Source organism: Gambusia affinis, linkage group LG01 (assembly GCF_019740435.1).
Source record: "Gambusia affinis linkage group LG01, SWU_Gaff_1.0, whole genome shotgun sequence".
Lineage (NCBI taxonomy): Eukaryota > Metazoa > Chordata > Actinopteri > Cyprinodontiformes > Poeciliidae > Gambusia > Gambusia affinis.
In genome coordinates, this window is record NC_057868.1 from 31999323 (window position 1) to 32023498 (window position 24176).

The 24176-nt window shown below is 35.4% G+C and overlaps 1 long non-coding RNA gene across 1 annotated transcript in view; it reads right to left on the reverse strand.

The window, feature by feature from the left end:
• Positions 1 to 574: 574 nt before the first annotated feature.
• The window catches only part of LOC122833401, a 29602-nt gene continuing 6000 nt past the window's right edge, over positions 575 to 24176 (reverse strand). The window contains exons 2-3 of the long non-coding RNA XR_006370983.1: positions 16856 to 16950; positions 575 to 1205 (exon numbers count right to left, since the gene is read on the reverse strand). This is a non-coding gene — a long non-coding RNA (uncharacterized LOC122833401). The remainder of the gene's footprint in view (positions 1206 to 16855; positions 16951 to 24176) is intronic.

Sequence of the window (24176 nt, forward strand, 5' to 3'; positions counted from 1 at the left end):
CTCCTCCTGGGAACTTTCCTCTGTTGTCGGTCCTCAAAATGTAGGGTCTTCATGACACTAATGAGCTCGAGGTGACTTCATTGCCTTACTATGTTTGCTAACCGGCATTATCTAGCTTTCTCGGTTGTTTCGCTAAAGTTAGCCACTGTTAGCTCAGGCTAAGCTAACAAATGCCTCCAAAACGTTGATTAGCTACTTGTTGGTGGAACTTTTTTTTTATTTTTTTTATTGCGGACACTTCTTTCTCTTGACAGATCCGTTAGGTTTTCGGTCCATTTTCTACCAACACAATCGTGATAAATTCTCCGACAGTTCCTCTCACAAACACAACCTATCTAACCATGGATCAGTTACAAATTCATGCAACTGTTTCATTTTCAACTTGTTCTTAGAATAGCTGATCTTGGGTCAGTGATAATCACCTGCTCTATGCCCGCCCACCGTTGATTTCTCCCAATCATTACTTGTCAAGTCAACTAACTTACATATAAAAGAGACAAAAATGCTAATTCATTTCTTTCAACTTTTATTTTATTGTGACTGGGCGATCATGAAAATTTATGTTGCATTATCATTTAGTTTGTACACTTCTTAACTTTTTTTTGCTCTTATTGAAGTCAGGCCTAGCAAATATTACAAGGACACGGTAGGCTACATTGTTAAATATACGCAGCTGAATCCTTGATGCTTCTTCCTCTTTCATGTTTTTGTTTACTCTTTTCCCTTTATTTCTAGTTTTTTGAGCCCGACACCTCTTTAATTTTTCTCTTGATCATTTGGTCACAATTAAAGCAAACATTACCGAATGTGTGATGAAGACGTTTTGGTTTTTTTTGTTTTTCTTATGAAGACAAACAAGTACAATTTAATTACAATCAACTGGATCAAAAATAAGAAAGAAAAGAGAAAAGTTTGCTAAAGACAAAAGAAAAACACAATAATTCAGATGTAAAATTGTACAGCAGCCTTGCATCTTATGAGAAGATTTTGCAATATTACATTTTTCAATATTTTTTTTAAATGCACACATTTGGGTGTGGTGATGGCACAGGGGTAGACCGTGGGTCCCATACTTTTGGAGGCCCTAGTCCTCCACTCGGTCGTCAGGGATTCAATTCCCGGCCTGCTCATCTTTGCTGCATGTTGTCTTCCTCTTTCACAACCAATTTTTCTGTCAGATCACTGTCAGTTAAAGGCCACTAGAGCTGAAAAAAACGTAAAAAAAAAAATAAAAACAGTGCACACATTTCTCTTTTTGTTTCCCCAATGCTATTTTGCAGTTTAATGCTTTATCAATTGTTTTGTTGTTGTTTTGTTTTTACTCTATTTGTGCTGATTTTATCAAAAATGACAAGATCTTTTCAGAACAATGCAATAAGTCAAGCTGGTTAAACAATCTGTTTAACTAAACACCCGCTGATAGCCTGTGCTCCATACAGGGCTGTTACTTGATGAATAAAAAATAAAAAACATATTCAAACTATCAAAACAAGCCATAATAAGGTTTTGCATAATTTTAGGTGATAAAGGATCAGGACATGTTTGAATGCAGGATCTTAAATCATAAACCAGTGTTTTACTCTGCACTCCTAACAGAAGAAGTCACAGAAACTTTGCCCTTATTAAAAATACTCAGTGTAGCTCAGCGATCTCAGCTTCTGTCACATGAACATAGAGAATAATTGAATGAATGAATAAATTGGTTTATTCATTCATTCAATAAATTATGACTTTCTTCGGTCTGTCTAACATCTTCATACATCTATTGCTCCATGGCATTATGAGGTTGTGTTGAACTCTAGATTTCCCTCTGGTTGACAAAATGGCAACTAGAGGGAAATCTGGTTGAAATAAATCAAAAAATATCCTTCTTAGAAAATCTGGGGAAGTGAATGTAACTTGTTTGTAACTTCTTGTTTTAAAATTAGGAATTTATTTTTGTTTATTTTAGGAAATGCAAGAGACAAGGAGGTATTAGCTACACAGAAAGCAACACTTGCAAACTGTGGGGGGCTTCAGATGTCTGATTTTTGTTACACATACATTTTAATGTATTGTTTACTTTCTTAATTAACTTTAAAGGTCAGGAGGATTTTTCTTGCCTTTCAACCTGGCAAAGAAAATCAGGTATAGATAATGGTTCATTATTATGAACACCATCCATATATTGAATGTATGGTAGTGGCAGAATTATAATGCGTGAAGGTTTCATATGGTTTTCAATTAATTGTTATTGTTGCTGCTTGCAGTGAACAGGAAATAAAATACATAAAATAATTACTTTTTAATGTTTATTTCAGTAAGTAAAGTTCAGCAGGTTTATTTAAAATATTTAAAGCTATATGTGTAGTTTCATTCAATTGTGAATCTGTGCTGTATATTATTGAAATTATTTGTTCATTTCACCTGTTTGGTCTGCTGTCTGCTCTCATAGAAATCTGGAAAGGCCTATGCTCTCTAAGTGGTGCAATTAAGGACTTCATTTTTAAGAGAAATAGTTGCTTTTGGAAATCAGCTTTCCCATATAAAGCTACAAAAGCGTGTAACAACCTCCCTGCAGAGTTAAAACCATTCGCAAATTATGTTTCTTTCCAGAGAAGCAAGAATATGGATTTTAAGTTGGCAAGCCAGTCAGAATGAAACACATATTACATAGATTTCACAAATGTCCTATTTATAACCTCATACTCTCTAATATCATATGATTGAGTTCATAATAATTTATTTAAATTTCTCATTTATTGTATTCTTTGTTGATTTTTCTTGTACCTGCCACTAAGAACTATAATGTTGTATAGTACATCTATCTCTAGTGTTTTTTGTACATATAAAATGGAAAAATTCAACTAAAAAAACACTGTCTATTGATTTTCTATTTAATCTGTAAAGTAAAGCTACTGAACTTTATTTACATTTGCAGTCTTTGTTCAGTGGTGTGGACAGTGGTGTGGACCACAGTGGGGGGTTTTTCGCCACAGATAAAGCAGATGCAGAAACAATGCAAGATGGGGCAGGAATCATATCACCATGGCATTTCTAAATCAGTACTTGATGCTGCAGATTATAAAAGATACAGGAATGTTTAATGGCTAAGAATATCTTTGAAAAGCAAACAATTGAGAATAAAAATGTTTAAGATTATAAAATTTTTCACATGTGTGTCTATGCTTCTGTAACTTTTAATTACGTCAGTATAAAAAGAGACTTTGTGTGTGATTACATCCCTTTTAATTTAATGTAAGAAAAGACAAAATGGTGACTGGTTGAACTCTAATTTTTAGAACTCAATCCAACCATCACACCACGCTCAGCGCAATTTGTTGATGAGCTCTGTCTGCAAAATAAAAATGTTTGGTTCCAAAATCCCTTGGCTTGTATTTTATAGCTAAAAGAGAAACTTTTTTCTGACTATTTCATTTGAAAAATTACTCCCTAAACTAGCAGGAAGATTTTCTGGAAGAGAACATGAAGTCTATCTTCCTTGGACTGTTTAATTTTTTTCCCTTGTAAAGTCAGAAGAACATTTTGTTGCTTTTTAATCTTTTTCTTCTGTTGAATCATGATTACAACCAGTTTTCAGCAGATTGTATTTTTTCCAGGTACATGTCATTGCAAAGAGCCGGGGTCTTTGAAACTGACAAACTTTTTTTCATTTTTATATGTAATTGTAGGCAGATCTTCAGGGGAAAACATGCATGAATACATGATCAAAATATCAGGAAACTACATCAACACAAAGAAGCTTTTTGCTCTATTCCACTATTTTAGAAACACATTTGCTTTTATTCCTAGTTTCAAACTACAGAGTATATGCCAGCTTTATTCACATTTACCACCTTCTGAGTTATATTTTAAAGTTAGTTGCACAGTTAAAGAAAAGCAGAGATCAACAAGGACAGGAAAAATCAACTCATAATCATAAAACTCAGTTGTGCCATTATAACTTATTTCTCCTTCTTTGCCAGTGGCAAAGGTCATAGCCTTTATGACATTTAAAGATTGTTTAAAAAAAAAAGCTGACCTTTCTGAGCTAACATCAAATGTAAATATAATTTAAAATCTTATCAGGAGAACAGAATCCATATTTCAGTGTAACCTAATGCTAAATGTATATTAGTCCTGAATTTATGGACATAAATAAATATTCTATCTTCCAACAGTCTCACAAAGGCCACAGATTCTGGTATTAAGATAATCTTTTTTGTTTTTCTAATAGCTTGGTAGCATAATAAGCTAATTGTCCTGCTTGTACATAACACTCCTGCGTTGCAGTTTCACGTTCTTAGAGCAAAACAACAACAAAAGTTATTTTCAAATCCAGCAAAATCAGAGGCTGGATTTTGCTGGCCTCTGCTTATAGGGTTTAAAGTAACCCTATAAGCTTGGCTCTTCATCAGCATGTATGTAGTCCAGTCTGTCTAACAGTGCAAAAGCCAAGTTAGCCGATATATTCTGGATGTAAATTAACTCAACATGTTAGTTGTAGTGTTAATATTAAAAGGTAAAGGCTGCAGGAAGTAATATTAAACCAACAGCAAGTTGAAACTATTCGGGTAGCATAATCAGGTAATCATATGATGTGTATTATCAAGCATGATCAAAGCTTTCTTATAAATAAGAGTAAATTATATTTTTAAAAAGTATCCAAGCCCCTGAATATTTTCACATTTGCACTGGATTTTATTAAGGAAGGTCAGGACACAGCGTTAGGGCACTATGAACTGAACACATCTACAATTAATTTGTTGGATTCTTTCATGAAAATGTATTTCAGTAAATGAACACTCATTTTATTATTTGTTTGTTTGTTTGTTTGTTTTACAAACCGGATTTTTCTCATTGCAAGAAGAAAGTATGACTTACAAAGGAGTGTGAAGAGCTAAAGAGAAAACATTTATGGTTTCATTTTAAACTTTCTCATTAGAGAGAGCTAAAAGATATGGTTATGTCTTCATACTCAGAGACAGGGAGAGGTAGGATAGCAGCTATAAGCCTAATTTAAGGTTCATTATTGTTCAGACATGAACACAGCAGCACTTTAAAACTTGTAGGTGCAGTCATGGTCTAATTGGCAGTGAAGTGTTTTGTTTTCATTTGTTTATCTATTTATTTCCTGGCTTAGACTTTCAGGGCCAATGGAGCACAAAATTGCTGTGCAAATATATATTATTCGCTACATAGCAGATTCATTGTCTCCATAGAAACTCATCTCCAATTAGTATTGGGTCAAGAGAGAACGGTGGGTGAAAAAGAAAGTGGCACCAGTTGAGGACACAGAAAAAAAAAACAGGATAGACAAAAATTATGTTTATAGATGAGAGGAGGTTTGTGGCTGATTTTCAATTTCTGTTTTTTGTAAAGATTTGAGCGGTTAAAACAGATTTGCATGATTTAATGTTACAGGATTAGCTTTAAAAAAATGTAGCCCTTCCGTTATGAACGTTTAATAATTATTTATACTAGGAGCAGAGCTGACATTAAAGATCCAGTAGATAACTTTCATGAAAAAAAAAAAATATATATATACATGTTTTTATCTACCCACATGTGGTATATATACTTTTTATTGTTGCTAGGATTTACACATGGTGCATTCATAGGTCAGAAAATAATAATCAGCTGAAAATTGTCTGATTCTGGCAAAGTGCATTTTTTCATTTAGGAGATAAACAATGATGTATTAAGTACTAATTTCAAATGAAGTTTTAAGTGCATGACAAGAGAAAACAGAAACCAATACTTGGCTTTGAGTTAATTTTCTGGCATTCACTACTTTTCTAAAACATGCTGTGGTTTCAAAGTAAAAGTCTCTGTATTTGTCACCTTTGCACAAGTGAACAGGAAGAAGGAAGAAGAAAAATATTGTATATAAATAAAAAAATCAATTTTCAGGGCCAAAGATGATACATAAACATCTTTCTTATCGTTAACTCAGAAGTGTATGACACTCAACCATTTTTTCCTATAAACTGTTTTTAACTGATTCATAGAATAATGCATATTTTGAAGTATTTTTAATTCAATTAAAAATGTTATTAAATAAAAAGCAAGCTAAAGAAACAAAGCTTAAAGGAATGTAATAAAATATTTTACTTTAAAGTACAACTCGCACACCAGGATAGGAAATGACGTTTTATAAACTCTTTTCTCCCAGCCTTTTGTCTTGGGGAGTACAAGCCATAAAATATGGATGAATGTAGAGCACAAGAAAAAGTGACAGGCAGGCAGTGAAGAAAACAGATGGACCAAGAAATAAAATAGTGAATGAGGACTGATGACAAAGACTGGTCAGGGAAATGTATCTGCGCACGAGCCATTCGCTTCCCAATCCTCCATCCTTCACATCTGCTCAATCTCCTTCCATTACAGACCAGCTGTATCCTCCCGTGTGTGCAGCGCTGGTGTCATTTCCATCCACTGCTTTGCTCTTATCTCTGGTGCCACTGGAAAATGACAAAACTGGAACCACGGCAGAACTTTCTGTTCCGTGCTCCGCAGGAAGAAAATTGCCCTCTTTTCACTCTTTTTGGTCTATTTCGTGCAGCTGTAGTAGAGGCTCCATATTCATTTAGCGGGATCCATGCCACGCATTGTCAGTTTTTTCCTGCACATATAAATAATTGTGCAATTTACCTTGACTATATAAAAGACCCAGGAATAATGACATGTCAAAGATGCGTTTAAAATTCAGTAAGTAAATTAGCTTCTCTGTATCTGACTGGCATCTAAGAAGACTTTCTCTTTATTGAATCAGAATGATTTGTGGTAAAGGGAATATGAAATACATTCCTGACTCTGCTTAAATTATCTCTAATCCCACTTAATTCAGTGCTAGCTTCACTACTCTCTGCTATACTTGTGTTGTTTATTTGGGTCTAGTCTTTCTCCAGATAAAGCTCCTGCCATCCCATAACACCCCTATGCATAAACCCAGAAACCACACTCAAAACTACTTTCTCCTGCTCTCTCTTTCATGCAAGAGACACTATTTATGGGTTTTGTCTTTCTGACATTCAGATTTCTGTGTGGGGTGTGCGTGTGTGTGGGCGTGTGCGTGTGTGGGCGTGGGCGTGTGTATGTGTACGAGCATTATTCTATTCTTGTGTGGAGTGAATCTATATATAAGCCATCATGTGTGACAATGAAAATGAAAAAGGATTATTACTTGTATCTTTTCTTATGAAAAATATTGCGACCTCTGAAAACTTTTCAGGAGAGTCATTTACCACTCAGTCTGGTACGATGCTTAAAAAGGCCCATATTTAGATGAAATGCAGTCACTATTAAAGTCTCATGAATAATTTTATGTTCTTTCAGACATTTTAGTTTGATCATATTTCATTTAAAATGCTGAAGATGTTCTGTCTGGGGAACATTTGTCTAAGATCTGAATTTTCTGAAACATCATGTAGTATAATTGTATTCACACAGATTCAGACTTCAAATGTACATTTTCATTAACTGCATGAGGCTCCCTGTATGTGGGTGTAGATTCTTTCTCATAAAGTAATGACAACCCTACACACTTAAATAGAAAATGACTTCTTTTCTTATTTTGCAAAGATGTTTCTCCTTGTATTCAAAACTGTTCATATCTGAACATGGGTTTGGAAAATAAGTCAAGACATCAGAATGAATTTCTGTTTTTGTTTAATTATTCTAAAGTATCTGATTTATAGGTAAACTCTATAAATGTGAATTTTGCAGTGAAGGAAATCTTGCCTATTGGTCTAAACAAGTTTGCGTTGTGATAGGATTATGTGAGGCAAATGGGAAGCAAAGTTTTATCTGCTTTTACAGTGTTTGAGAATTGTGAGGCTCTTTTAGGAGTTGGTACAACTCCCAAACAACTCTTACTTTATCATCATCTGTAGCCTCATTTTAGGTTAACTAGGCAAATCTGAATGTTTGGTGTCTTAATAAATCCTTATATATGTAGTGTTATCATGAGGATCCTTGAACTTACTTAATTTTGTGGATTTGTTCTGTTATGTGCTACTGTGATTAGCACAGCTTTACTGTCTTGAAAGTAGTTGAATTTGTTGGTATTAGGAAATTCTGCAATCCTCTGTTGACACAGACAGTACAGCAGCTTATTTTTGTGGCTACTGCTCTTATTCTTGCTCTTCCTCTTCTGGTTGGTGTTTTCAGAAACATCTTTTTGTTGATTTGTAGCTCGGGGTCATCTTCTAGATGAACTGCAGGATGTTTGCTCTTTTCATGCTTAATTGTGTTTTTCAAAAATATGAATCAAAAGTTCAACGATCCCCAGTCCCGCTCCTTCCCAAGAGACGGACTAAAGCGACATTTACACCAAAGGTATCTTCATTTGGTGCTGCACTTTGATTTATTAATCTAAATGCTATGTGATGCAGTGAATTCAGTGAATTTGCACAACAAGAAGTCTTGAGCCTTATATCAGCTTGCTGTAACATAAAATTTTTTTGATCTTTTATTGTGATGTGCCGTGACACAGTCACCCAAAAGACAGTGTCCAGTAAACTCCCACAAAGAGAGCAGAAAGTCTGCAGGTCAATGTGCAAACATCACACCACAAGCCCCTCACTGCTTGCTCTCACTGAATTTTCTCTCCCTTGTTTCTGTCCATCTGGGCCTAACCAATTAAGTTTCCATCCTTATTCTGCTCGTCTTAATTTGTTTATTTGGTGTACAGTATTCTGTGTTTTCCTAATTTTGATTCTCATTTGATTGAGGTCTGCTCTTTGACTGGGCCATTTTAACATGGACATCTCATAAATGTCCTTTCATCTAAACCACATCATTGTAGCTCTGATTGCAAGTTCATGGTCGTAATCCTGAAAGGTGAATTTTGACTAAAGTCTTAATATTACAGCTTTCCTTGTGTTCATTTCTATATATGTTCTTTATGAACTTTCCCTGTTGAAGAAAAATTTCCCCCACTGCTGAAACAACATGTTGCAACCCTTTGTGTTAAGGGGAGGTTTCTTGGTTCACCACACATTATTTTACATGAAGGACTCAGAATTCAGTTTAGTCTCATCTGACCTAAACACATTCTTTCTAGTATTTGTTGTGTTCGCCACAAAGTTTGTGGCAAGCTGCAACCAGAACGCCATCTGGGTTTCTTTTACAAACAACTTTCTTCTTGCTACATGGCTGACAGGATTCCCATCAGTAGATTTTCCCACCTGAGGTCAGGATGTTGGCAGTTCCTTCAAAGTTAAAAGGGCCTCTTGGCTCCTTTCCTCATAAAGTTAGTTTTGGTAGACAGTGGATTTGCTGTTTGTGCAATGCTCTTTCTAATTACAGTTGAATAGTGTTGAGTGATATATTCAATTTGTTGTCTGACCAAACTTTCCTTTAAACTTGTCCACAACTGCATCCCTGACTTGTCTGCTGTGTTGCCAACTTATCATGAAGCTGTTTATGCATCAACACTTCTGAGGCCTTCATTGAACTTTCAGGATTTAATACTGAGATTAAATTATTCAGTTTGTTTTCCCAAAATAGGTTACTTCTAAAAGGGAATTAGCTGCACTGACTTTTTTTTATTGACGTCAGAAAAGTAATGGTTGCTGAAATATATGCAGAATTTAATATATAAAAAACAAATTGCATGATTTTTCTTCATTAACTTAATTCCATTTTAATGATAGTCCTATAATAAAACTGGTTTATCAAATCAAATCTCATTCAAATTTGTTTTTGTAAGATGAGGAACTGTGGAAAGGTTCAAGGGGTAATAATACTTCTTCTGCAAAGCACAGTGTATAAAATCTGTCTTCAAGTCAATCCCGAGTCTCACGAGCAATATGATAGCTGCACTATCTGAGCAGTCAGCAAAGCAGGTCCAGGCCAATCATTCCCTCCAGATATGAATGTTGTTATTTCTAGTCAAATCCTCCAGAATGCCCAGATTACTACCACTGCAAACAAATAAAAACAAGCAGCATATTTCTCAAAGTCCTCCTTCAATCTCCAGGCCTTATATCAACCCCAGGACAGAATTCAAACTTGCTGTCCTCGTTCTTCGGTGTGTGCACAAAGAGGGGCGGGGGGAAAAGACATATCCCCAGGTATCTCTGCTCCCTCTAACACTTCATCTATGCCCTCAAGTCAAACAAAATCCCGCTGCTCTGGGTCCTGGGGACAACAGATACAGACCACACTGGGGAATTTCCTTTTGTTTAGCTCAGCTTCAAAATACCTGGCCACCAGAGGGTTTTTGCAAAACTAATCTTAATTAACAACTCTCATTTGAGCACATTCTTTTATCTGGTATACATTTTTGAAAAATGTATTATTTGTAATCAGTTATTATAGATAATTTATTTACTTTGGTGGCTCTCTGCAGCCCCAAAGGTGCAATACAGTTGTTGATCTGTACATCAATTCCCATTTCTTTATGTGGTTTGAAAAAAGTTTGAAAATCAAATAAGATAGTAAATTCTTTGGCTATCATCTAATATGCAAAAAAATTTACTTTTTAAAAACAAAGCCATACACATAAAACTACCCTGAGAAAAGATAAAAAAAAAAATCTATTATCTGACCAACGTGAGCAGGTAAACTTCATCTCCATTTCAAGCATTAAAATAAAGTATAAACTCAATGGTGTTGTCAGATATTGAAACAACCAGATCTGTAAAAACAAGATCCTAAAAAAAGATGGTGTGAAAGTAAATGTCAACACTGTGACAATACCGGCTTTTACCTGTTATAAATAACCGTCAGGTAGAAGGAGGATTCAGATTCAGAAGGGATAAATTAATGCAAGTATAATGTGTGTTTTCTTAGTTTTCATTGAAGCAACAAAATTCTTCACAGTCACACAACACAATGAAAATAATTATTAATTTTAAGCCTATTCATAAATATCCTCAAGGCATCTCCACCAATAGGAGCAGAATGCATAACTTTATTTAGATTGGTTTGGAAAATACTGATAAAAGTCATAACCATCCATCTATCTTGAAGAGTGGTAGAGGTTTCTTATCTCATCTATCATTTTACTTCCACTTTGTCTTGTAAAATCCTAATAAAACACAATAAAGTTACTGGTTATAATGGGAAAAAATGTGATGTAATATATCAAATAGTTTTCCTGGACTCTCTATGGTGATATTTGCAAGCTCCTTTATGAAAAGAGGGGAAAAGCCCCTTACAATAAGCAGACATTTTGCAGTGACCTTTAGTTTGTTCAAACATTTTTGCTGACTGAACGCCACAAGCCAAGGGATAACAAATTAAAAAACAGATTATTTTACACTTTTTTAAAGTAGCAAAATGTCAGGAAATTTGGTTTGAAAACTGATTTTAATCGATTCATGAATCAAGACCTATTAGCCCGAATGGCTTAAAAGTAATGAAACATTCATGTAAATATTTTCAGGAAACTCTAAACCCAATTTGGACTTATATATAAACTATGTCATACTATGCCGATGCAAAGCTATTTTTAACCAAAGAGTTGCCACCCTCTGATGATGTTCTTGTTGTTGACGAACTCACCTGGAGCTACAGGGAGTTATCTCCCCGTGCTCCAATTTAAGCCTGCAGAAGTGAGAGTGGCTCAGAAAAGCGTGCAGTTTTTCGTTCCGGCTAGGTCGGTAAAGGAAACGCAGCCTTCGGCTTGTACTGGATGCACGAGTTTTCTCATCAGACTGGAAAGCATGGTAAGATAGTTAATTCAGACAAACCTGGAGGGGCTGTGGTGAATGTTGGGTAATCAGAGAGATGGTGCTGGTGCTGAGGTCAGTTAAGGTTTCAGACGGAGATGTGAGCAGGGAGAATAAATGTTTTGCTGCAATGCTGAGTCTTCAGTGCAAGATGGAAACTAACGCTGCTCCTTAGAGCAGCACCCAGGAATTGTGCAAAGGAGGCAACTGATCAACACCAAATGGGTTTACATTCGCTCATTCTATAAAAAAAAAAAAAATTAAAACTAGGTTTATGCCATATCACATAAATTTTAGTGCAGTTTTAAACAGTTTTATATTAAAAAAAACAACATTTACATAAGTATTCTATTCTTGGCAGAAACCTTCTCTGATAAAATAAAAGTAACAAAACTAGTTGGGCAAAACTAGACTGTCGCTTACAATAGATGCAGCAGTAATCTGTAATAATACTTGCTCTCAAACATTCCTGGTTTGTAAAAAAAAAAAAAAACTCCTGTGTTCTCCTTGACTGGATGCTGGATGACTCCATTTTTGGGGGTAACTGATTAGGAATCTTAAAGTCTTTTGAGTCAATACCGCCACAATTGTGAACAATTGCAAAAATAGTTTTGTGAATATAAACCGTTGAAGTCCAAAGGAGTAAAAATAAAAAAAAGGCCACTCAGACACTATTTTCAGTGCACACAGCAGATAATAAGAGGTCATTACATGGATTTTTCCTCCATCTATTTATTTTCTTATTTCTTCATGCAAAGAAAATAGTAGCATTGCCAGGTGGAGTTCTCGCATCGAATGCTGTTATTTTTTGTTGTCTTTTTTTTTCTTTTTTCTTTTCAGCTCAGTTGTCTCCATGTGTAAGGATTTTCCAATTTCCTGTCTGAAGAATGCTCTTTTCTGAATTGTTTTGTGTGACATGCAGCTTGAATGAATATCAGTCTTCCAAAATTAAATTCTTTCAAACAGAAGATGTGCCAAACAATTGTCTAGTTTCTATCCAAGCACAAATAATGTGCACTAAAAAAGCAAATAACACATGATATTGTGAACACCAGTACTGCTGCATGTTTTAGATGAACCCCACTCCTGTTTGTATATATATATATATATATATATATATATATATATATATATATATATATATATATATATTAATGTCCTCTGTTTTAATATCAGTATTGTTTCTTTTTTTTCTTTTAAGTTTTTATTATTGCCGGCTTTTTTTCTAGTTCAATCAACAGCTCTCAGCCTAATGTGGCAAAAAGACAGTTTGAGTGATCTGAGAGGGGCTTTTCGAGAAAAACGACTCCTGCCTTACCAAGTGTATCAGCCAGCCAAGCGTTGATAGCCTTATCAGAACACTCCACAGAGAGCTCACAGCCAAACTTTTCACATCGCTGTGCTGCTTCTTTCGTTTCTCTGTGCAGTCGAGAGACGTGTGCGCGTCTGAGCGAGCGAGAGTGGGAGACGGACAGGCAAAGAAAGATACTATGTAATGAGTTTCCATAAAGCGCTCGCTGTGTGTGTGCCATCATTGTTGTAGTTTTATGAATTCATCATAAAAAGCTGAGTTTAATGTACGTCTTAGAATGTGGTGACACAGAGGGGGTGGGGGGTGGGGTGCAGTGAAAATGAAAGGCTAAAAGAATAAGGTAGCAAAATAAAAAAATAAAAAAGAAAGAAAGGATATTGTAATGTCTCCTCCGATGATTCAGCTGATAACAAAAAGGTAGGGCTGCTGTTGAGTTCATGTGAGCCGTCTTTACTCAGGGATTCAAAGAGTTGGGCAGGGGGAGGCCGTCACCGAGAGCTGGCCATGTCTTTAAATAAAACACGACATTGATTTATGACTGTGAGCCCGCCACAATTTCACACACACCACACACACAGTCGCTGTGCAGTTAAACCACTGAGAACACTCTTGCACTGTAGATCTCAGCAAATCCACTTTACTTCTTCTAAAGGGACATAGCTCTGAGCACAACCTTTTTTTCTTTGACTATTTATTCCACAGCTGCTTTCCTCTCAACTTCCAATATGCTCTTTGGCCTGCATCATCACAGAGAAAAGTACTTCAAAGAAGAGAGATTATTCAATTATTGAAAACCAATCATTGTGTGAGAGTTTGGACATGAAAGAAACTCATCTGGTTGTGTGTATATATATATATATATATATATATATATATATATATATATAAATAATTATATTGTAATGTTTCTGCCCCACCACACTTTGTTTCAACTCCATGAACTTTGACATTGCTACTTTCTCATTCACAATATTCTTCTACGAGTGACGGTTTTATGAGCTGTTGGTGCTTTATGAGGATGACTGTTAATGTTATGATTTTAATAAAAAAAAAATTTATTGGCAGAGTTATAGTTATAAAGAAAACTACCACACAAAGTAAACAATGTACAGAGAGATAGAAACACACTAAATTGATCAAAATGAGTAAAAGGAAAAATGTATTTTAGAGCAGAGAGAACAGTTATTTAATCAGGAAATAGGAAAGATAAAATGAAAATGCACATATAAAATATATAATAAATATTTATAAAAATAAGAAACCTAAAACTCAAAATCAAAGCACCAACTCTGTGGTATTTTCTTATAATCAGAAGGTTGTAAGTTCAACTCCAGCTTTCTACACATGTGTCTGCGTATCCGTGTGGATTTGTGCTTTTAAGTGGCCAGGATAAACTGAAAATGCTTTATTGAAATTCAGTCCATTTACCATTTAAACATTAACAGTAAGCTAATAAGGGTAAGAATATTAAACTTTGATCAAAAACACTGGCATCTCACAGCTATGCAGGTTTATGATACTTAATAAAATATAGCTAACATTGGAAAAAAATAAATCAGAACTGAAGAATTCAAAATTGTTACTGACTGAAATTGTAATAAAGATGAAAAACCTAATACATGGAGATGGTTGTTCAAGTTTTTGTCATTTAAAATTTGCACATGAAAACCTTTTGTGCTGACAAATGTAATATATATATATATATATATATATATATATATATATATATAGTAATATTTTACATTTAATAATTTCTTTATATAAATTAATTCAAGTTGACAGTTGAATTAAAATGACAGTTCACTGCTTTAATAAAACTTTAATTTCCTTTATCATGTCATAATTTAAGCCATTATTGAGGGCTCAATAAAGAGCTAATATTCAACTAGCATGTTTATTATTGACAGCTAGTTGGTGATTGTAGCACAAAAAATATACATATACATTTTACATTTGACTTGTTGCATTGGGGTTTTATAATTTTAATATGCCATGTAAAAGCAAAGTTCATTTTAAGGTGGAAAGTGTTTAGAAAAACTAAGCATAAATGGATGATCCAGTATTTTTAGTAGCATTCCCATTCTGTGTGCTTTGTGTTTCCTAAATGCTGCACTGGGATTGAAAAAAAAAAAAAATACTGCACTGTAAAGTAGTTGAGTTACTGAGAATACGGCGGAAAGCTGGGTGAAGTCAGTCTGTACGGTGTTTTGTTTGATGCCGTGCTGTGATGACACTCATTTAAGTTTCTTTAAACTTCAGGCTGCTCAAATGTCATCCTGGTGCAAATCTGACTCAAAATAAAGCAAAGTTTTTGTGTGAAATATTTTTAGATTAATGAAGTCAGATTAGTCTCAGTAATTTTCATGCCCAGCAGTCCTTTGAACATCTCTCTCTACGATCCATTAAATTAACCAAAGACCTTTAAATGAGGCAAATCAAAGAGCGGGCTAACAATTAATACGACTCTGAGAATAGCTCAGCTGAGCTGTCACTACATCCAAACTGCAGTAAAGATTTGTGGTCCAGAACAAAACAAAAAGTTTTTGGAAACAGAAAACTTTGGTGTTGTTCACTGTGATGAATGAAATTTACCCTTGCAAGTTGTCGGCTGGGATTAAATTGACGTGAAGTGCGTTTTTATCACACAATTATTCTCCATGATAATTCTTTCTGTGCTTTGATTTCAGAGCTTGTTTGATTGAGGCTCAGGTCTCTCTTCACACAAATCAACAACACACAAATGTTTCAGCGCTGCTGCGTGTGAATCTTTTCTTTTTGACAAGAGTCATCCTTTTATCACCTACAACTAAGCAATCATGAGTCAGAGTTGTTTTAATCTTCTGATTAAAGTTAGTCTACAGTTTAAAGAAAAAAAGTGCCTAAAGTGGATCCATGGTAAGAACGAAACAGCAGCGGTATAGGGGCCAAAGCAAGGTCTTTTCTTTTCTTGTTTAGGAAACTGAAATTGTTTTTGTACCTTCATTTCTCAGATTCTCCAACACAGACGATATATTCTTTTCCTTTTCAGTTTCTGCATGCATGTGGCACGAGGTTTGTTTAAATGAGTTTTATCTCTTCATGTGAGGCTTATCAGAACTTATTTCAACTTAACTGCAGCCTAAAATGGCATCTAATAATATGTGATATTTACAAGCCAGATCCAACAAAGGCTGTTATTATCCTGACAGTCTTTTCTTTTTTTTTAAGCAGAAGAACATTTCAGGATTCACAGAAAAAAAAAAAAAAAAAAAAGAAAAAAAAAAACCACAATGGGATGCTGGATTGAAAGGTCTGCACAGCTGCAGACATGCAAAATGAATAGGTAGGAAAAAGTCACCAGCGTCACCTTTGTACCTGAGCTCCCAGCTCTAAACTATTCTGTTCCATTATACTCGACATACAAAGTATTTAGTTTTTACTAATTCCAGACAAATAAAACTCAAGCTTACTTCAAGCTGTGCTCCGTTTAGTTGGAACGTAAAAATATCTTATTCTGTTAAAAAATATTTTGGATATCTTTTAGTGTGAAGTACTAAGAATCAACTTTATTAGCAGATCAACATGTTTCAGCTTTTAGCTTTTGCAAGTATAATTATGGTGATTTATAATTATCTTGATGAAAGCTACAAGCTGAAACATGTTGCTTTGTTAATAAAGTTGAGTTTTCACCTCACCAGATCTTTAATCCTCTCCTGTGCACCTTCAGAATTGTTGAAGTTGATCCTCAAATTCAAAGTCAAATTGTGTGCGTTGGTTTTCCTTTTTGTTCCAGAGAATTGGAAAAGTTTTCTATATATTTGTAATGTTACTGATCTTTTCAGTAACAAACAGTCCAGATGGTTAAATAAGGTTTGAATTATGTTGAAATGTCCCTCATGCTCACCGTTAGGTCTGGTGAAGAGTCCATGGTGCTGTGGGTCAGTTTTGTGTTTTTAAAGGCTCTAGGAACCTTTTTATGACACATGATGTCCATGATTTCTGGGTAAAGAGACAGACGGATGGATGTATGAGTTCCTAACACAGAAGCTAGTGGTGATTTCCTGAAGAAACTCAGAAAGACGATGATGCATCACTGATGACCATCCTGTTTAAAACCCAGTTATCTACTGCAGTAAAGATATTAACTCATAATCTTTTTGAACTATGTCTTTAAGTTTCGGGTAAATAGTAAAATGGAAGACGCTCCTGGTGTAAAAATCATGTGTCCCAGTTTTTGACTGTTGCTCTTCTTTTGTGGTAAAATACTGAATATTCCTAACATGTCGGAATCGTCGACTTCATCCTGTAAACATAATCTCCTGGTTGCACCACTGAACACAATATACCACTTAGAGACAATTTCAGCAGGCTCAGCGTAAACTACAACCAGATCATTCTCTTGTAAAGGATGCTTATTCACACTTCTCTGCAGCCAACATTGCTCAGTCATGCAATCACTTCCAAACTTGCAGCTGAAAAAATATTGGATTAAAATGAACACAATAGTGAGATTAAATCATGCAGATTTTTTTGTAGATGAAGAAAAAAAAATACAAAAAAGTATTACAACATAGAAGCTGAGTTGTAAAAAATAAATTTCCATGATTTGACAGACTTTTAGTAAGATCAGAAGCTCAAGGTTATTTCTTCAATAGGTGCTTTTTGAAATGCCATCTATTGTCGCCATTGCACAAACTGGAAAAGTTTTATTGTGTTCCTGGAGTATTTCATGAGCGCATCTCCTGCCACCACCTCTTTGCACATCTCTGTCTTTTATGCGCCTACCACTCAGTGAACATAGAGCACTGAGGGTCTACTGAAGCTCGCATCTAATAGACACAGTGATGCATGCACAGCTCCATTTGACTGTAGAAATGTGGGATTTGAAATCAGATGAGCTTGCATCTTTAAAAAAAAAAAAAAGAAAGAAAAGGGGGAATGGTGTGCAAGACAATGAACTACAGAAAAATGAACTAACAAAGGGTTGTTTGGTAAGAGGAGAAAGATGCAACCTGTCAGAGTGAGAGGGTTGGCAAAAACTTCACATCACCCTTTCAGCTCCAGCAACTTCCCATTTATATTGTAATGCAAATTCAAGGCCTGTCCCAGATGGTGCTTTTCCGGCATCGTGGGTGCATAAAAGTATGATTATTTATCCAAAGCGCTTTACAAGTTTTCACTGCAGCCTCCATAGTCTGCTTCAACCCCCATCTTCCATGTGTGGCACTTAAAAGTCAATGTGAGGAGTTTACTCTTAAAAGTCAACAATAGAAGAACAGATGAAACTAAAGTTTTGTCCGCTGATAAGAAAAATATTACTGAATATCACAGAAAAGTGCGAGAAACACAGATTCATAATTAAAGAGAAGTGGGAGAAACTGAGGCAGATCTTTTTCAGGCTTAACTGCAACACTTAGAGCCAAAAGCAGTAATTCTCCTGACTCAAACGTGTGTTTTAATCACCTCTGTGAGCAAAATATTCTCCACAAGCTCATCTTGAGTCTCTGTCTGGCTGTCACATCCAGGCAGCTTTATTTGTTGTTGTTGCAGCGCAAACTAAGCAGCTGAAAAAAAAAATAAAAATTCTGATTTTATGATGCATCAACAAATAAGGAATCTATAATTCATCTTCTGGATTCCAGAGGATTGAAATTTAATTAAAAGCTGGACAGGTAGCAGATGAAGATGTTTTAAACATGGATATAACAGAAACTCGACACCCTGTTTGTGCACAGATGGGAGATAAAATCTTGCCGCTTTTAAAAATTGTTCCCATCCAACATAAACTCATCGAAAGATGCGTTTTCTGGCTGCTTTTTGACGTGGCAGCACTTTGTAGTCATTTTGAGGAGATCACCTGGGTGAAGTTGTGCACTATATAGAGTAAACAGCATCGCTGTAGATTTCTGTGGGAGACTTGCATATACAGAAGGGCGACAAACACCGTAATCAAATCTGTGCTATAAGCCGCTCGATTATACTGTCAGCATTCCCATGCTTTCATCACGACACCTTCACTGGATTTTCTAACTGCCTCAGAAGTATTAAAGTAGCACTTGACATGTCGTGTGTGGAATAATTAAATCGCAATCTGGTGTCAAATCAAGTCTTTTAACCTTCACTGAGGGAAAAAAAAAACTGAGGGAAGCGCACAAAAGAGGCCTCTAAATTCAGAGGATTACTTTAAACAGTGTTTAATAAAAACAGGGTGAAGATGCAGCAAAGATACTTGAATTGAAGGGAGAAGCAAATGATCTTATTTTGTTGTTGCCGTTTTGCACTGAAAGCCCAATGATTTGGTTATGCCTAGTTAGTCTGGTTTGTATCAAAATCTGCAACATGATTGATCTAATTGTTTTAAACAAACAAACAAAAAAAACACTTTGAAATGGGCATTTATGATTTTAGAAATTGTTATAGAAAGAACCAATAAATACTGTAAAAAAAGATAAGAGGAAGCGTAAGTGAATGTCAAAAGTATTCATAGTAAGTGTTTCCCCATTTTGTCATGCTAAACCCACAAACCTCAATGTATTTTATCTGATAGACCAAAACAAAGTGGGGAATTAATGGAAGCAAAACCAGATAACTGAATGCAAGTAAAACTGCATTCATCTTCACCCACCTTTACTCGGATACCCTGAAATAAAATCCAGTGTCACCAAAGCGAGATATCCTGTGTCTAATTTAATCTCAGCTTTTCTGTGAAAGTTTCGGTGGTTTGTTAGAGACCATTAGTGAACAAATAATATCATGAAGATCAAGGAGAACAGCAGACAAATAGAAGTTGATAACAGCTGGGTTTAAAGGACACCAGCAACATAAATTGCTCTTACTTAAAAAAATTAATGCAAACTCGTCTCCATTTTTTAAAATTTCATTCAATTAACTTGTGCAATTTTAGTGAGCATAACTTAAGCTAAATTTACAAATCTGAGTATGTTTTAATTATTTAAATGGAAGCCAACTTTTTTTTTGTATGTGCAGCTAAACTCCAAATATTTTTTAAAGGTACTTTTTAAAACTTTAAACTCCTTTTAAAAACAGATAAAATTACTCAATTGAAACAGGAAAAAAAAAAAATTACTGAAAAAAAAATATATGAAAAGTATTGTTTTCAAATAAATAGTAAGTAAAATACAATTTGAGGAGAAAACCTGTATATTACCCTGAACTTACTATTCTTGTGGTAAAACATGGCGTTGGCAGCAACATGCTGTAGGAATTCCTCTGCAGGAACTTGGACAAAAACAAATTGTCATAATTGTATTTGTAGTAATAAAAGAAAGAAACCACATCCCAATTATGCATGATTGTCTTGGTGTTACAAAATTACAATAAAAGCAATAAGCATTGGGTGTAATGTGACAAAATGTGAAATGGTTTTTGGAAGCTCTGCAGCCGATGGCTCAATTAAATTTACAGCACACCTAAAAAAACAAAAAAAACAAAAAAACCTCACAGCCTCGCAGTCTTCATGGTGTAACAAGAACATTTTGTGTTGTTGAGAAGGATTGATTTTTCATATGTTGATGTGAGACCAGATAAGCCTTTGGGTGTAGTGCAAAGCTAACTATCCGCTTCTGTTTACTCCACAAAAATACCTGTCTAATGTATTCCGATTATAGTTGAAGTAGGTTACATAACTAAATAATTTAACTGTGCTGTGATGAAAGGAAAAGCTCTCCTGACTATTTCAGATGCACTTTTGAGACACTTTTGATTTCATCAGTTTCCAGTCGACCGTCAACATAGTCTTGTGTCGGGAGGCAAACAGCACCTGCACAGCATTGGACGAGCTTTCCTACACTGCACAACAAACTAGGTAGAATTAATCCCTCCATATTACACAAAGACCCCGTCATTTGGATTCTTTTGTATTTTGTTGTTTTAGGGCTCATTTAGAAATGTTAAACCTTGTTTCTTTTACATGATTACATAATGGCCTAATTTACATTTTTTGTATGCTTGGCACCGAGGTTTCTGATGTCAAACTTTGGTTTATTTGAACAAGAGTCATGTACAATAACATTTATAAAATGGAGTTAATTAATTATCTGGTTTTATCAATTCCATGTGTCAAATCATCTGAGTTAAACCAAAAGATATTCTCTTGGCTTTATACTGTGTTATTACATATAGTCAAGCGAATACTAAGCTCATATTTTCAATGTTCTATTCAAATACACAAAGTTAGTTATGCATCATTATTTTTCTTGCATTTTCATTATGCATCTTGGCTTGGAAGAGGCATTGGATTCAGAAAAATAGCTCTATGTAGCCTTTGCTGAAACTGCAGCTACTATGAACTTAAATATATCCCAGTGTTTCCAAAGAGGCAGGAAATGAAGGCAAGCTGACGGCCACAATAACCCAAGCAGTCGACATGTGTGGTGAGCTATTTCATCATTTCACAATCAAATCCATTTCAGCCCCTTTTCACGTCTCTGTCTACAATGCAAATTGCGGAATGAAACATGGCAGAGCGCGCCAGCTCAAATCACCATCTCTCCAGCCGATTAGCTCTTCTTTGACTTTTTTAAATAATTGCTTGTTTTCAGCAGGAGGCAGGACAATAACAAACACCTAAATTCAATGATGCAGCCATAAGGAAATGATTGTGGCAATTATATCTTTTCTCTTGTCGTCCCCCATCACTCTGCCATCGGCTTACCTGTTCTCACAGAAAGCAGAACCTGGCCACAAACCTGGACGGTCCCCAGAGTCTCATGATGCTCACCATCTGTGCCCAAGGCAAAAGCGCTCCACAGCCGCTGCACTGTGGGGCCAATGAAAGAGATGAGCCTTGGGGTGACTGCGAGGTTAATGCAACCCCACTTTGCACTGAATAATCAGAAGGGATGACAAAAAATTGGTTTAGTGAAAAGGACTGTTGTAATGTACTTGTGCAGGCAGACATGTCCTTGTTTTCACGTCCTTTTGAATTATTTGAAATTGCACTGACAATTTTTAATTAAAATTTGGATCACTGTTTTAGAAATAAATGAATAAATTTTATCATAATAAACCTGACCGAAGCAGACTTCATTAGGCTGAGCTAACAAGAATGGGTAAAATTTTATTTTGGAGCGTTTTGCGTACAAAACTCAGTTTACAATGACAATCAGGATAAATAAACTAAAAGCCTGGTCTAAGATGTTGTTCAGATAAACAACATGGTAACATCATGTGATACCATGATGATTTGCACCACAGTAGAACTGCAACATCAATTAGCATTAGGGGACATTTTCCTATGTAAATCTGATAGGTCAGAGGTTTTATGCATGCTGGCACAGTAAAATAATCTTCCATCTTTATTTTTAAAAGTAAGATCCTCTACAATTCAACCACAAAACACCTTTAAACTTAAACTTTGTTGAAGTATCTTTCATTTTAAAATTTACCACTATTTACCCTGATAAATCTTCATGAGTTTACACCTCTTGACAGTTTATGTGAATCTGATTAACCCACAATGAGCACAGTTGCCAGCTGCTCATTTGCAAGCACAAGGAAGCATCTTGGTTTGCAGAGAAGTTACAAAAGAATCTCAGTACAAAGGTAACAGAGAAGACGTAAAATGGGACAACTGGACTTACTTCACAGAAAACTGTTAAAAAAGGAAAAATGGTCAGGGAAGCTGATCACAACCCTGCAGGAAGCAGTGATGATGTTCTACATGTGACAAGCTCTTGGATCTCCTGTATCACTAATGAGCAGGGTAGCAGCACAAAAGCATTTTTTGCTAAATTAAACATCCAGACCTTCCTAAACTCTTCCAAAACTTTTGGGAGAACATGTTACGTTCTGATGAAAAAACAAACACGAGCCTTTGGGCCAAAATTCAGAGGAGTAAATTTGGAACAAAAGCAGAATTTTACCAAAAGAATGTTTTAAACACTACAAAATAAAATGTGGTGGTAGAAGCAGAAATCTGTGCGGTCAGATTTAACTGTGTTTTGGTGAAGGTGGCTAAAATCCAAAAAACAATCACTTTTAACCAAACACCTGCATAAAAAACAAACAAACATGAAGATGAAGAATTTTTGCTTTGCAGTGAGTGCAGAAATATATAAAAATAAACAAAATATGGCCTCACCAAAAAAAAAGATTTGGAATCAGAGCACAAAGCTAAAGGCAACAGAAAAACGAGGGGCTAATGCGGAGCAGCCAAGAAATAGAAACATTCACGTAATCTAGTCACACAACTTTCACAGATTTGAGTGAACCAGTATTCTGAGGCGTTTCGTGCTTCTTAAAGGAGAATCTGCTTAAATTATATCTGAATGTACCTCACAAATTATTAATTTAAGAGTCTGCACACTCAGATCAGGATTTTGCAACTTTTTCTTTTAACAAATTGTGTTCACTAATACGTTTGCTTGTTTTTCAGTCAATTTTTAATTAGATGAAAGTCACAATATGGGGTGGACATAGTTAAAATTACACTTATTTATATGTGCATGCAAAACCCTTTATAGCTGCAGCAAAGTCTTTGCTTCTGCTGAAGACGTGGACAAAATCCATGTAGTTTTGTCAGAGAGCTTCAGAGTAACTAAATCGGACAACAAAATGTTAGATTTTTATGAATATCTTATTGTCTGGGGCTTTATTGGACGATAAAATTTTATTAAGGGTTAGGAAAGTCCAGATATTTCTTCAGCTCCAACTTATCCTACTTATATATATATATTTTTCTTTGCTTGTTGTTTGGGCTCACAGTAAATCACAGACCTAGTCCAGCCTGCCGTGGGGTTTGTTAAACTGAAGCAGATGACGATCACTGCTCAGGGGCGGGTTAGTTTAAATAAGAGATATGTGGAGAGAAATGAAATCCCAGCATTACACCCTGCGACAGTTAGATATATGAGGAATGAGAGCAGGGATAAAAAATTGAGAGGCAGTGTGAAGTTGGAGACAGCTGTGGATACACACACCAAGATAGCATATTAATCCCCAAACACAACAAAACAAATCTTAATCCATATGAGGTGGACACTGGTGGGTTTTGCTCAGAGTTGCCTTTTTATTTAAGGAGAGATCATCATCTAAAGCTGTATCACACTGGATTCATGGCGCTTTCACTCGTCCAAACAGTGCAGCATCGCCATCTGTAGGCCAAAAGTGCAACAGCAGCTCCTTGTCGCGACAGCTGCCTTTTACACAGTGCACGCCTGCCTACCCTGTAGACACACATTGTGCCCGCAAATGCTGCTTTCAGA